Source organism: Coenobita brevimanus, chromosome 45 (assembly GCF_032717465.1).
Source record: "Coenobita brevimanus isolate Jiangsu-jjx chromosome 45, ASM3271746v2, whole genome shotgun sequence".
In the NCBI taxonomy this organism is placed as follows: domain Eukaryota; kingdom Metazoa; phylum Arthropoda; class Malacostraca; order Decapoda; family Coenobitidae; genus Coenobita; species Coenobita brevimanus.
The window spans coordinates 6,069,545-6,083,749 of NC_136998.1; the positions used below are offsets into that span (position 1 = coordinate 6,069,545).

The 14,205-nt window shown below is 39.3% G+C and overlaps 1 non-coding gene across 1 annotated transcript; it reads left to right on the top strand.

Moving 5' to 3' along the window:
- The first annotated feature begins 10,845 nt into the window (after nucleotides 1-10,845).
- LOC145398546 (5S ribosomal RNA) lies at nucleotides 10,846-10,964 on the top strand. The gene has a single exon (XR_013897134.1). It is a non-coding gene; the product is annotated as a 5S ribosomal RNA (ribosomal RNA).
- Nucleotides 10,965-14,205: the final 3,241 nt, after the last annotated feature.

Below are 14,205 nucleotides of genomic sequence, written 5' to 3' on the forward strand. Positions count from 1 at the left end.
CATTGCTAGTCTTCATGGACTTGTAAATCCAAGTTGGTCATTAATATTAGTCAGTCTTTGCAGCTATTTGCATGCTCATTTCATCATTTGTTGTCCATATTACACAGTTTTCTCTGGGTTTCACTCCTGAGAATTTGGTATTCAGTTTTTAGGGTTAAGGAGACAGGATGAACCAACCAGTTATGTACTCTGTTGTTCATTGCATGAAGGCCATGTATGCTCACACACGCACACACACACACGCACACACACCCACACACACACACACACACACACACACACACACACACACACACACACAGTCCGGCGCGCGTGCGCCGCTCAAAACATAACACATTTGTTCATGGATCCAGTGCGGGTTTTACAATAGATTTCATCCTTACTGTCAAAGCAGAGAATAATGTAAGTGTATTTAAGAGAACAGATACTGTATAAGAAGCGAGCACAGAGATGCCAAGTTGTACTGGACCTTAGAGAACACAACGAGAATTTTAGTCTCTCACTGCCAAACCCTGATTTCTTTACCAGTCCTTCATGCAGGCACCGGAGGTAAGCTTTCATGTTTGGAAAATGTCGATATAATATTCTTTCTGCAAAATTTGCAAGTATGATGCAGCTAACTACAATAACAATAACCCCTGATTCAGTTTCTTCCAGTCACCACCAGCTGGAGAAACTCTGCTGTTTCTAACGGATGATTTTAAAGAATTTCCTATTTGAGAGTGTTTTTGTGTGTTTTTTTTTTCTGTACTCACACATTTTCACAACCTTAGAGATTAAAAGAAAGTGCAAGTAGGGTGCAGTGGACAGTTACTGTAAATGTATATATTTTCAATCAAAAGATTTCGAGGTATGGAAGGAGTAATATTGTTCACAAATTCCTAAATAATATACACTTAAAAACCTTGCCATCCACCTCTGCAGTACCCCCTGTTCGAATGGTGCTACAGTCTACTCAATTATACACACACACACACACATATATATATATATATATATATATATATATATATATATATATATATATATATATATATATATATATATATATATATATATATATATATATATATATATATATGTATGCACGGTACGCAAGTATTTAGGCCACATGTGAGATGAAAATGAAGTGTCATTTGAAAGTCAAAGGCAGAATATTTTCATGTGAAGCATTATTGAGATCACAGTATTTATGACACTATCTCAAAGAGCTCCCGAAATCTGCAGTGCAGTGAGGCCAAGCTTTCCGATATTTTTGTTCCATTCAGTGGCAAAATCTCGTAACGAAAACGAACAACACTGTTTACAGATATTTATGTAATATGCACAAAAAATCTGAACCGCATATATTATAAATAATTACATAAATATACTGGATATCCCAGGATGTGGCATACTAATTCCAGATAGTGATTCTTGAGGTTATTTGAAGATAACTCTTCTCTGAACATATATACAATCGGTGCCATTGAAGTTTGCCTGGTTGAGAGGGCCGGCAAACTGATATGGCGTAAACTGAACCATCCTCCTAGACATGGTACTGTACGTCAGAATCACATCAGTTATGCAATAGATGTCTTTTAAAAATAGATGCTGGTATTGGGAGAAATTATCCATTCCCTTTCCCTCCTACCATACTCTATACACCTTTTTGTTTTGTGTCATGTTCTAAGTTTTTTTTTTTTTTTTCATAGTCTCAGTAAATGGTAAGACGAGATGGAAAAACTTACTTCCTCCCATTACCATTATATAATTCATATTTAAATGCCCTTCACTCCATGACTTTCGTGATTCGGACATATAATCATTGAACATTTACAATCCTAGAATAACTGACATATATTCACCTCATGAAGTTAGCAAGTCAATTCCTGGGAGTCTCTTTTTCTGAATTTGTTTAATCAATATACCAAATACAGAAAGAATATATATGAGAATATTGTGGTTGCATTGGCGATGAGTAGAAGGGTCCAGTAAGTTAATGGTATTCTGGATAATTTCTGGAAAATTGCATGCACCATTTAAAATGTGCCTGTTGGATTGACGCCAGCAGCAGTGACACGACTGGGCTTAAACTCACGCCAATGACAGTGACTCGAAAAATGCCAAGGGTACAGCCAAACCTTGTAGCTGTAGGAGAGATAACAGCGGGGTTTAATTTATTTGAATGAATATAGGCATGCCGAAATTTCAAGTTAAATATAACACTGGAATGGTAATGCACTTCCATCTTGCAGGTCTAGAACCAAACCAGTGACATATTCAGGCAGGGATTTAGGGCAGGTAGGAGTGGGGTGTGTACACCCCTCTATTTCCGGGAGACCAATGAGAACACTGTTGTTTAACAAAATATTTGCAATTATATTCATTTGCACTTGCATTTACCCATATTATTGTTCGCCAATGATTAAACACATAAAATGAAAGAGGAATTTGATTTTTTTTAAATTGCATAAATTCACTAGTTAGCAATTCTTGAATGAAGGTCGAAATCATGGCCCTCTCCTTTTCTAAAGTGCTTATTTCGGCACTATATTCTATTTGTCATTTCTACATACAGCTCATCAACCATTATGACCTGAATACATGCAGTTGATACATGAATGAAATGTAGAGAGAACAAATATATGAAACTTTCAAAAGAATAATGACTGAATCATCCCTCGACGAAGAAAAGAGGAAACTCCAAAACTGCAATAGCAAACTTTCAGAGGACAAAGAAGAATTACCAGGGAGAGAAGTAGCCATTATTCCTGGAGAAATTGCCTTAAAGCCATTGAATTACAGAAATCGAAACCTTAGGTACAACAAAGACATTTAAAAGATCAATATGAGAAAAACTTATTTAAGCAACAAAAAAACATTCCCATTTCGTTCCACCCTCTCTCAAACTCGCCGTCTAATCCCAATGTTTTTGCAAAATGTTTTTAATTAATAACACTGCTTAAATAGTGGATAAATGCAATTATTATTCTGCTTCACAAAAAGTAACCCATTAAAGGCCAAAAGAATTATCGTGTAAAAGATCTTTTCCCAATTGTGCACAAAGAGTAAATTTTAAACAATCGCAACCAATCAGATCAATGCTTTTTCATGGTAGAATATGTCCTAGAAAAAAAGGTGGACTCAATTCGTGATTATCCAACAGTCAACCATAGTCGTGCACCAAATACTTGAAAAAAAAAAAAAAAATCACAATGTAACAAAACTTTGAGCGTGTTCTTTACGAACTACTTCCTGCAACGAAGTTGGAGGAGGTTATGTATTCACCTATGTTTGTCTGTTTGTCCTCAATATAATTCCAAAAGTTCTCAATTAATTTCAGTGAATTTTGGTGGAATGGTGGACCATGGGCCAAGAAAGAATTGATTAAATTTTGGTATCCGGATCCGGATCCTATGGATCACGCACAATATCTCCAAAAGTTCTCAATGAATTTCAAAAAAACAGTTGTGGAAGAGTGGGCCATTGGCCAAAGAACAACTGATTAAATTTGGGGGCGGATCTGGAGCCTATTTATCCTAAACAATATCTCCAAGGATACGGATCCTTTTTAATAGAAATGGCATTGCCGGAGGTATGCGCCACTCTCTGAGTGATTTTTAGTTGAAACAGCGGCAACTATATGGCCGTATTTCTAAAACAGTATGAAGAAAGGTAATAGAAGGCATTTATAGAGATAACACTGCTACCACACACACACACACACACACACACACACACACACACATATATATATATATATATATATATATATATATATATATATATATATATATATATATATATAATAATAGCTAAGAAATACCAATAAACAGCGATGATAAATACATAGTTATACTTGTTATTTCTTCCATGCTTAGAAAATGTTTCAGAAAATAAGAGTGGGTTGACTACAAATCAAACTGGTGAGAGAGTTTTTTAAAGCATAATAGAGGAAGAACTGTAAGAAACTACAGCTGTTCTGACCTGAGGAAGTCTGAAAGTAGGCTATAAAACTTATATGAAGCAACGATTTATCTTGCTTTCGTGTTCCTGAATTGATTCTTCTGAATTCTCCACTGTCTGGCTTCGGCTTTCTTGTCATTCTCTGACTAAATATATCTGTGCTGTTTACTTTTCTCCTAATTCTACTGACTAAGAAAAATTCTTCGACTATCTTACTTCTACGATGGAACACATTCTACCCATTTCTCCTTTCTCTGAAATCTCCATTCTAGGAGATTTCAATGTTCACCATCACCTTTGGCTCTCCTCTTCTTTTACTGATCCACCTGGTGAACAAGCCTACATCTTTTCCATCCTTAAGGACCTAGAGCAGCTTGTACAGCACCCTACCCATATCCCTGACCGCCTTGGAGAGAGCTGCAACATACTTGACCTCTTTCTTACAACTAATCCTTCTGCTTGCACTGTTAACCTTTCTTCTCTGTTGGGCTCCTCCGATCACAACCTTATCACCTTAACCTGTCCTATCGCTCCGGTACAGTCTGTGGACCCTCTAAAGAAACGTCGACTGTGGCATTTTGGAGCTGCAAATTAGGAGGCCCTCAGGCAGTACTTCTTTGATTATCTGTGGAATGATTATTGCTTCCATGGCCGGGAGCCATCTGAGTGTGCGTTGCGCATTATGGAGGTTATTCTCTCGGGCATGGAAGCATACATTCACTTCTCATATCCATGCAAGAAAGCCTTGGTTTAATCACACTTGTTCTAATGCTGTCCACAACAAGGAGAGGACCTTTAAAAGGTACCAGAACCAACCCATCCCTGAATCACATCTTGCATATGTTTCTTCTCAGAATTGTGCTAAGTTTGTTCTTCACTCTGCTACAAATAATTTCATCCGTACTAAATGCTCTCAACTCTCCAACTCGAATTCGTCCCGCTCCTTCTGGCACCTTGCCAAAGACCTTTCTAACAACTTTACCTATTCATCTTTCCCTCCTCTTTTCTATTCTCATGGCTCTGTAGCTATTTCTTCTATTGATAAAGCAGATCTCTTCGCTCAGACTTTCTCCTCCAATTTTACCTTAGACGATTCCGGTGCTGTTCCTCCATCACTTCCCCCCTCTGACTTCCTCATGGCTGACATCAAAATTTCTTCAGCTGATGTATTTTCTGCTATCACTGCTCTTAATACTAACAAGGCATATGGACCTGATTGAGTCCCTCCTGTTGTCCTCAAGAATTATGCTTCTGTGCTTACACCCTGCCAAGGTAAACTCTTTCACCTTTGTCTGTCAACTTGTACCTTTCCTTCTTGCTGGAAGTTTGCTCTCATTTAGCCAGTCCCAAAGAAGGGTGACCATTCCCAACCCTGTAACTATTGACCAATTGCTTTAACATCCTGTGTCTCAAAAGTTTTCGAGTCAATTCTTAACAGAAAAATTTTAAGGCATTTTTCCTATCACAACCTTCTTTCTGATCATCAGTATGGGATCCGTCAGGGATGCTCCACTGGCGATCTTCTTACCTACCTTTCAGAATCATGGTCATCCTCATTTCCGGACTTTGGCGAAAGCTTTGCCATCGCACTTGTCACCTCAAAGGATTTCGATCGAGTCTGGCATAAATCTTTAATTTCCAAACTGCCCACTTACCGTTTCTATCCTATCTGTGCCTTCATCTACTGCTTCCTTTCTGGCCGTTCTATAGCCGCTGTTGTAGATGGCCATCGTTCTTCTCCTAGATCTATCAACACTGGTGTTCCTCAGGGCTCTGTCCTATCACCAACTCTCTTCCTTTTATTCATCAATGACCTTCTAAGCTGTACATCTAACCCTATCCACTCGTGCACTGATGATTCCACCCGCCACCTTTCCATTCGGTTCCCGCAACGTCCATCTCAGCAGTTGCTTCAACAGACAAAGGATGAGGTTATGGCAAACCTAATGTCTGACTTGGCTCGTATATCTGACTGGGGTAAAAATAATCTTGTTGTTTTTAATGCATCAAAAGCTCAGTTTTACACCTAACAATCTGACACAATCTTGCACAGGAGTACCCACTAATGTTTAATAATATCCAGCTCAATCTTGCATCATCCTTGAACATGCCTGGGGTTTCATTCACTTGGGACTTATATTGGAAAGATCATATTTCATCTCTTGTAAAATCTGCTTCCAAGAAAGTAGGTGAGCTAAGCCGACTCCATACCTTCTTTTCCCCTGCACAGTTATTGACTTTATGCACGGGTTTTATTCGCCCCTGTGTGGAGTACAACTCTCGTGTGTGGGGACCCAGTGGGCACAGCTCGTGAATTCCACATCTTTTAGTCATGGATATTTGGTGAAATCTAGTGTACACCAGTATTCACTAGATTTCTACATCTTTTCCACGTGGAAACTTAGCTGAGAAGATCTCGTGTAAAATTGGATGAAGAATTCATGTGAATTCTCTCAGAATAATGTGAAATGTATATGTGGTGGTATAATTCACATGAAACAGATTAGTTCCGACTGTGATTCTGTATAGAGCAATGACATGAGTTTATGTCTTTTTTTTGGTATATATGAAAGTAATTATGTTGCCTGCCTATTAGCACTTTATAATATTTATTGATTGGAAATTAAGATACATATATATATATATATATATATATATATATATATATATATATATATATATATATATATATATATATATAAGGATATTCCCAACGTTGTCGTTTCTATTAATCTTTGGGAATATCTTTGAGGGACAGAAAAACATCATCTTTGGTGATTTGATAGTCATCCCTGAGCTAGGCAACTATTGCCATATAGCCCTACTAAGTTATAGGAGCGCGCAACCACTCCCGCCAACGGTTACCCATGAGAGGCTCGAATTCGCAACCTCGCGATTGCGAGTCGGACGCTCTACCTCTGAGCCACCGCACCCCTTTCATCTTTGGTGAGAGGCAGACTAAATTAGTAAAAGATATTATAGAAGTAATAAAAGAACAGAAATGGAGGTGGGCAGGTCATGCTGCTGCCGCTGCTGCTGATGATATATATATATATATCATCATCAGCAATTTAGTGTCCTGAACAAAGGCCTCCCCAAACCTTCTCCATGAATTCCGTATTTGAGACAGAAAGACAGACAGAGAGACCGAAGTGATTGTGGATAATTCGTTACCTAAAATGATCATCTCTCTTAATAAAGCGATATAAATAACAGTACAGTAGAACTCTGGTGACGAAGCAATGGCCCTCAGTTCCGTGCAGCCCTTAAGTGGGCAGGCGGTGCTAAGAATCCCACGGTGTAAAAATAAGATTATACATCCAAAAAGAACCTTAAGAATAGGAAACTGGAATGTTCGAACTCTCAATCAGGCTGGTAAAATGGAAGAACTTATTTCAGTGTTCAAGGAATACAAGATGGATATTTGTGCTCTTACAAAAACGAGGTTGCTTGGAGTTGATAAAATGAATTTGGAAGATGGTATTACTATGTTGGTTTCTGGTAGGAGTGATGGAAATCATTACCACGGAGTAGGCTTACTGCTGAGTAGAGATGCTTGTAAGGCATTATGTGAGTTTGAACCAATTAATGAGCGCTTGCTTTATGCTCGTTTAAAATCTGACCATGGTAATATCAGTATGGTTGTAGGGTACGTTCCGACAAATGAGGCTGCTGATGAAATGAAGGATGACTTTTATGAGAAGCCGCAGGATGTAGTGAAAAGAGTGGCAAGACATGATGTGTTAGTTTCCATTGGTGATTTTTAATGCGATTGTTGGCAGTAGTAGGGATGGCTTTGAAGATTGTATGGGTAAGGAGGGTGTTGGTATAAGAAACGAAAATGGGGTGCGATTTGGAAGCTTTTGTTTAGCAGATGACCTTATAATTGGTGGAACTATCTTTGAGCATAGAAAAATACATAAAACTACTTGGATTTCACCATGTGGTAAATATTGCAACCAGATTGACCACATTGCAATTAGCAGAAGGCATTGGAGTTATTTGCAAGATGTTTGCGTAAGGATGGGGGCAGATATAGGTAGTGATCATCAACTTGTTGTGTCAAAGATTAAAATAAAACTTAAGAGAAACGTTAATGGTAATTGTACAGGAGGTAATACTTATGATTTTGATGAGCTGAGAAGTGATGAGAGCACGAGGGAAAAGTTTCGGTGGGAATGTAGAAACAGGTTTCTAGTCCTGCAGACTGATGGAATCTGAAGACAATGATATTAATCAAATGTGGAGAGAGGTAAAAGAGGTTTTGCATGAGAGTGCTAAGGTTACTATTACGAAAAACGGAAAAGCGAGAAAGAAAAAGTGGATGTCAGATGAAACATGGAATGCAATTCAGAAAAGGAAAGAGGCTAAGTTAAGAAGTGAAGAACAACATGTTGATGGCCAGGTAGTTGAAGTACTTAGAGCAAAGTACTGGAGTTTACATTCTGAAGTAAAAAGACTCGTTAGACGTGATAAGAGGAGACTATATGATGAAAAAGAGACAGAAACAGAAATTAGATTGAGTAAAAATGACGGTCAGAGCACAAGAGCTGCGTATCAGGCCATAAAGGAGTTAAATGAGACTGAAAAGAGAAGGAAGGAAATACCTGTACGAGATGAAATTGGTAATTTGATGACTAAAGATTTGGATATAAAAGGAAGGTGGAAAGAGCACTTTGAATCTGTTCTAAATAGACCAATCCAGCTGAAGAGGATTTTTTGCCTGCCGAGAGAGATTTGCAGATAGAAACAGGGGATATAACTTTGGAAAAGGTAGCAAAATCTATAAAGGAGTTAAAGAATTTTAAGGCCCCAGGAGAGGATGGAATATTTCCTGAAATGCTTAAGATGGAAAATGACGAGTTGATGAATGCGCTTTTGAAACTTTTTAATGTGGCTTGGGATAATGGTGGAATTCCAGAAGAGTGGAAAAATGGAGTGATTATAAAGATACCAAAAAAAGGGAGATTTAAGTGTATGTGGCAATTGGAGGGGGATAACTTTGACACCTGTAGTTGCAAAAGTCTTTTCCAAAATCTTGTTGAATAGAATAGAGCCAGTAATTGATAAAATTTTAAGAGAAGAACAAGCGGGATTTAGAAAGGGTCGAGGTTGTAATGATCAGATTTTTATTGTAAGGCATCTAATACAAAAAGCTAATGGGATGAAAATGCCACTTAGTATGTGTTTTGTGGATTTTGAAAAAGCGTTTGATAGTGTTTCACGTGGAGCTATGGTGAAAATTATGAGATTCCATGGTATATCAGAAAAGTTTGTAAATATTATTAGAAGCCTGCATGAAGGTACTTTTTGTAAGGTAATGGTGGGTGGTTCTTTGAGTGATCCATTTCAAGTTAGGTCAGGAGTGATTCAAGGAGGAGTTCTTTCGCCATTCTTGTTTGTTTTGGTTATGGATTATGTTATGAAAATGGTTGTAAGGAGAACAGGTGCAGGTATTAACTGGAAAGAAAATAAGAAGCTGATGGATTTGGACTATGCTGATGATATTGTACTGATTTGCGGAAGTATTTACGAGATGCAGAGAGTGCTTGATTGTCTGGTGGAGGAAGGAGAAAAAGTGGGATTGGTAATAAATTGTGGAAAGACTGAAATTATTAATATGAACGTGGAGAACCAAGTCGATTGTGTAATTGGGAATAATCTGGTGACGCATGTAGAAAACTTTAAATATCTGGGAACGATGTATCATCTAATGGATCATTAAACAATGAAATTGAGAAGAGGATTAGACAGGCTTGGCGAGCTGTTGGAATGTTGAAATCTGTTTGGAATAATAATATGCTTTCGGTACATACTAAAGTGAAAATTTACAAGTCCATGGTTAGACCAATTTTAATTTACGGGCATGAGTCATGGTACAGTACAATTGCAACAGATCAGAAAGTATTAGGATTTGAGAATAAAATACTAAGAAGGATTCTTGGGCTAAAGTGGCAAAACAGGGTTACAAATGCAAGAGTAAGGGATATTACGAGAGTGGAACCAGTTAATGAATATGTGAGACTGTCTCGCTGGAAGTGGCTGGGGCACATATACAGAAAAGAAGGTAGTTTAATACAGGATGTGCTACAGTGGACTGCTAGAGGAAGAAGAGGTAGAGGTAGGCCGAGGGAAACCTGGTTGAGGACAATGAAAAAAGGAGCAGGAAAGGAGTGTTGGTGGGACCTGAAGGAGATGGCAAGAGACAAATATTGGTGGAGAGAGTTCATTGAAGCCCTATGCATCCCGTGGGGTGTCACAGGAAATGATTGATTGATTGACAGTAGATATTCATGATATTTAATAATAATGTGGTTATCAAACAGTTTCTTTATTATTATTATCATTATTTTTTTTTACGAATGCGAAATAATACTAGATCGACGTAAACAACACGCCTCAAACACAGTGTTGCCATGTTCGTACAATCTAGCCATACTTTCTCGCTAGATATAGAGGAATTGACTTTGTCATGTATAAATATTTACTTTTTACATCTAATGACATTCTATAAATGTTATAGATATTTGAGCCATTGTAAATGATATTTTAATATCTGTGGCATTATTCTAACTATTTTGCCATTCCATCTTGCTACCTATAGCGAAGTCTGAGTATTTTCAATGGTAACCTTGCACAAACATTCAAATCCCGCATTTACCATACGTACACTCGGCAAGATTTCCGACTGGACCACTTGGTTGCGGGATTTGGCTAACGTAGCAACAGCGCACGCCCGTGTGTGTGTGTGTGTGTGTGTGTGTGTGTGTGTGCCCGACAACTTTTCGAATCGCTAAGCTTCATCCTCAGAATTATATTATGTGGCCATTGTATTATGTATGATATAGGTTAATAAATATTATGTGACTGGGATAATAGGCTGTGCACTATACTGTTGCCAACGGCCATACCAAGTTGAGTACACCGCTTCCCGTCCGATCAGCGAAGTTAAGCAACGTTGGGTCTGGCTTGTACTTGGATGGGTGACCGTCTGGGAACACCAGATGCTGTTGGCATCCCTACGTATCAAGTGGGGTTGGTGGAGGATTAGTGCCCCTCCCTGTAAAACAATTAATTCTAAGCCCTTGGCCACCCCGTCTGGGATACATGGCGTCTGGCAATGAATGAATGAAACTATACTGTTTATAGTCTGGGTTATATAATATAATTCTCTTGCCTTGTAGCGTGAACCACGATACAGGTTGAGTAGTGGTTCAGAAACAGAGGGCAAGTTCACCCAGAAATTGTGCGATGTAGGGGGAAGGGAGGAGTATGGGAGTGAGCGGCCAACAGTTATATATTCTTAGTCATTACAGTATAGTTATTAAGGTGTCAATGATATCCTGTATCCTGAATAATAATAAACCTGTTTATTTTTATTATCTTTATATAGACCTGATTACACACTAGGATATCCCCTCCCTCCTTAACGGACAACATGCAGCGTGCTCCACCGCCTCGACTCTCTCTCTCTCTCTCTCTCTCTCTCTCTCTAAAACTCCTCAGCTGGCTATCAGTAGACACACACACACACACACACACACACACTATCAGTTTGTGCTAATGAGTAATGACGTTGCTTTTAGTATGTTTACCTAAAATTTAATACTATGTCAAAATACAAGTGCAAAACAAAACCAACTCACATTACGAATTACGTTAACCAGTAATCAATACTTATTTGCACAGTTTATGTCTCAGTAATAGTCACGGGGTAGCCATACCCACAGTGATATTTTTGTTAATGCTAAAGGTAATCGTGTGTTCAGTGGCGGATACCAGTTAGAAGGGAGGTGGCTGGTGACATCTCCAATCCTCATAGCAACTGTGGTGAGTTGTAGTGTCACTGCAGAGGCTCCTGTTCCTCCAGTTATGTCAATAATTAACGTTAACATACTGATGAACAGCCATTTCTTGTGAAAAATACAAACAGCCTATACGGAACTCTCAAAATACATTTATGAAGCATATTGTGGGAGCTTTCCAGCTCTCACGCACCAGTCACAGTCTTGGTCCTTTGTTTGAAGTGTTGCCAGCCTGACAGTGTGCAGTGTTAATGAACATGCTATTAATATTAGATCTATATGCTTATTTACATTTGGAACAACAGAATTCAAAGCAGGATTTCATTAATTTCACAGAATGCATGCCCTATACAGTATGTGTGTGTGCGTGTGAATGTGGGACAGTACGTGTGGTGGGGGTGGGGGGAGTATAGTCAATCCCGTTCGGGGTGGCCACAAACAAATCGCCTCCACGTCGCCCTGTCCCCCGCCATTTCACTGCCCCTCTCCCAACTCACACCACCCTCTCATATACCTCTCCACCCCATCCCTCCATCTCATCCTCGGCTTCCTCCTCCCTCTTCCCCCCTCCACCTTACTCACATACACTCTCTTCGTCAGTCTTTCACCCTCCATCCTCTCCACATGGCCAAACCACCTCAGTGTATTCCTCCTAACGCTTCCTATCACATCCACATCCACATCACAACTCTCCTTTATATCCTCATTTGTCAGCCTGTCTCTCCATGTGACTCCACAGGCCCCTCTTAAATAAGTCATTTCCACTGCTCTCACTCTTGACTTGTGTCCTTCCAACAACGTCCAAGCTTCACTTCCATACGTTAGAGTTGGTATTACAATATTATCATGTTGTAACTTTTTCACTTCCATGCTCACTTCCCTGCTTCTTATCACTGCTCTCAAGGAACCAGCAGCCTTTCTTCCCTGCTGTACCCTTCCAAGCACTTCTCCCTCCAAACTTCCATCCTTACTCATCACACTACCCAAGTACTTAAACGTACTTACATTTTCCATTTCCTCACCACCCAACCTCGCTGTACATTCACTGACTTCACCTCTGCCAAAGACCATCACTTTACTCTTCCCTACATTCACCTTTAGATTCCGTTTCTTACACACTCTCCCAAACTCATCCACCAACCCTTGCAGCTCTCCTTCGTCTTCACGCAACAACACAGTATCATCTGCAGGGAAGAGTACAGGAAGTTTCCAAACACTATTCTCTCTCACTAGGGCCACTGCAACATCCACTACCCTACCATGTACCTCTTTTATTACCCCATCCATGTACAGATTGAACAACCATGGAGACATGACACATCCCTGTTTCAACCCAACCTTCAAAGAGAATAATTCACTCAGTTCACCATCCACACGCACTACAGCCTTAGCACCATCATACATACTCTTCACAGCATTCAACAACTTCCCATCTACTCAATATATTCTTAATACTTTTCACAATCCTTGTCTATCCACCCTGTCATATGCTATCTCCCAATCCATGAAAGCCGCATACAACTTCTTTCTCTTCTCTAGAAACTTTTCCACTAAAGATCTAAGAATGAATATCTGATCTACACAACATCTTCCCTTCCTAAAGCCTCCCTGTTCTTCTTCCACTACTTCCTCTGTTCTTTCTCTAACTCTGTCAATAAGTATCCTACCATACACTTTTCCTATTATACTAAGAAGACAGATGCCCATATGATTACCACACACTTCTTTTTCCCCTTTTCCTTTGTACAAGGGAATAATTATACCTGACTTCCAATCCTCCGGGACTCTGTCTTCCTCCCTGGCCAATCTGCACATTTTCCACATCCATTCTACTACTATCTCTCCCCCATACTTCAGCATTTCACCACACACTCCATCAATTCCCGGGGCTTTCCCCAATTTAACTTTCTTCATTGCTTCCACAACTTCTATCCTACTGATTTCTTCCTGTCTTCTCACCTCCCTCCTTCTCCCAGCCATTCCCCAGACACTTATACTCGCATTACTTCCATCCTCTATGTTCAACAATTTCTTAAAGTGTTCTCTGCATCTGCTCACTTTTTCTCCCTTCTCCACTAGTAATCTACCATTTTTATCTTTCACTCCCCTGCTAACTTAACTTTCACCCTGTCTCACTCTTTTCACCTCTTTCCAGAACATTTTCTTACAGTCCCTCCATTTTACACTCAATTTCCTTCCAAATTCCTCATCTACTCTCTTCTTACTCTCTCTTACTAATCTTTTCACCTCTCTCTTTCTTTCTACATATACCTCTCTCTTCCGCCTCTCAACTTCTTCCACGCCCCTATTTCTCATCCATCCATTGTATGCTTTCTTCTTTTGTGCCACAGCCTGTCTCACCTCTTCATTCCACCACGCTGTTCCTTGCACACCCCTCAGTCTTCTCTTCATCCCACACACCACATCACATGCTGCACATACTTCTGTAAAT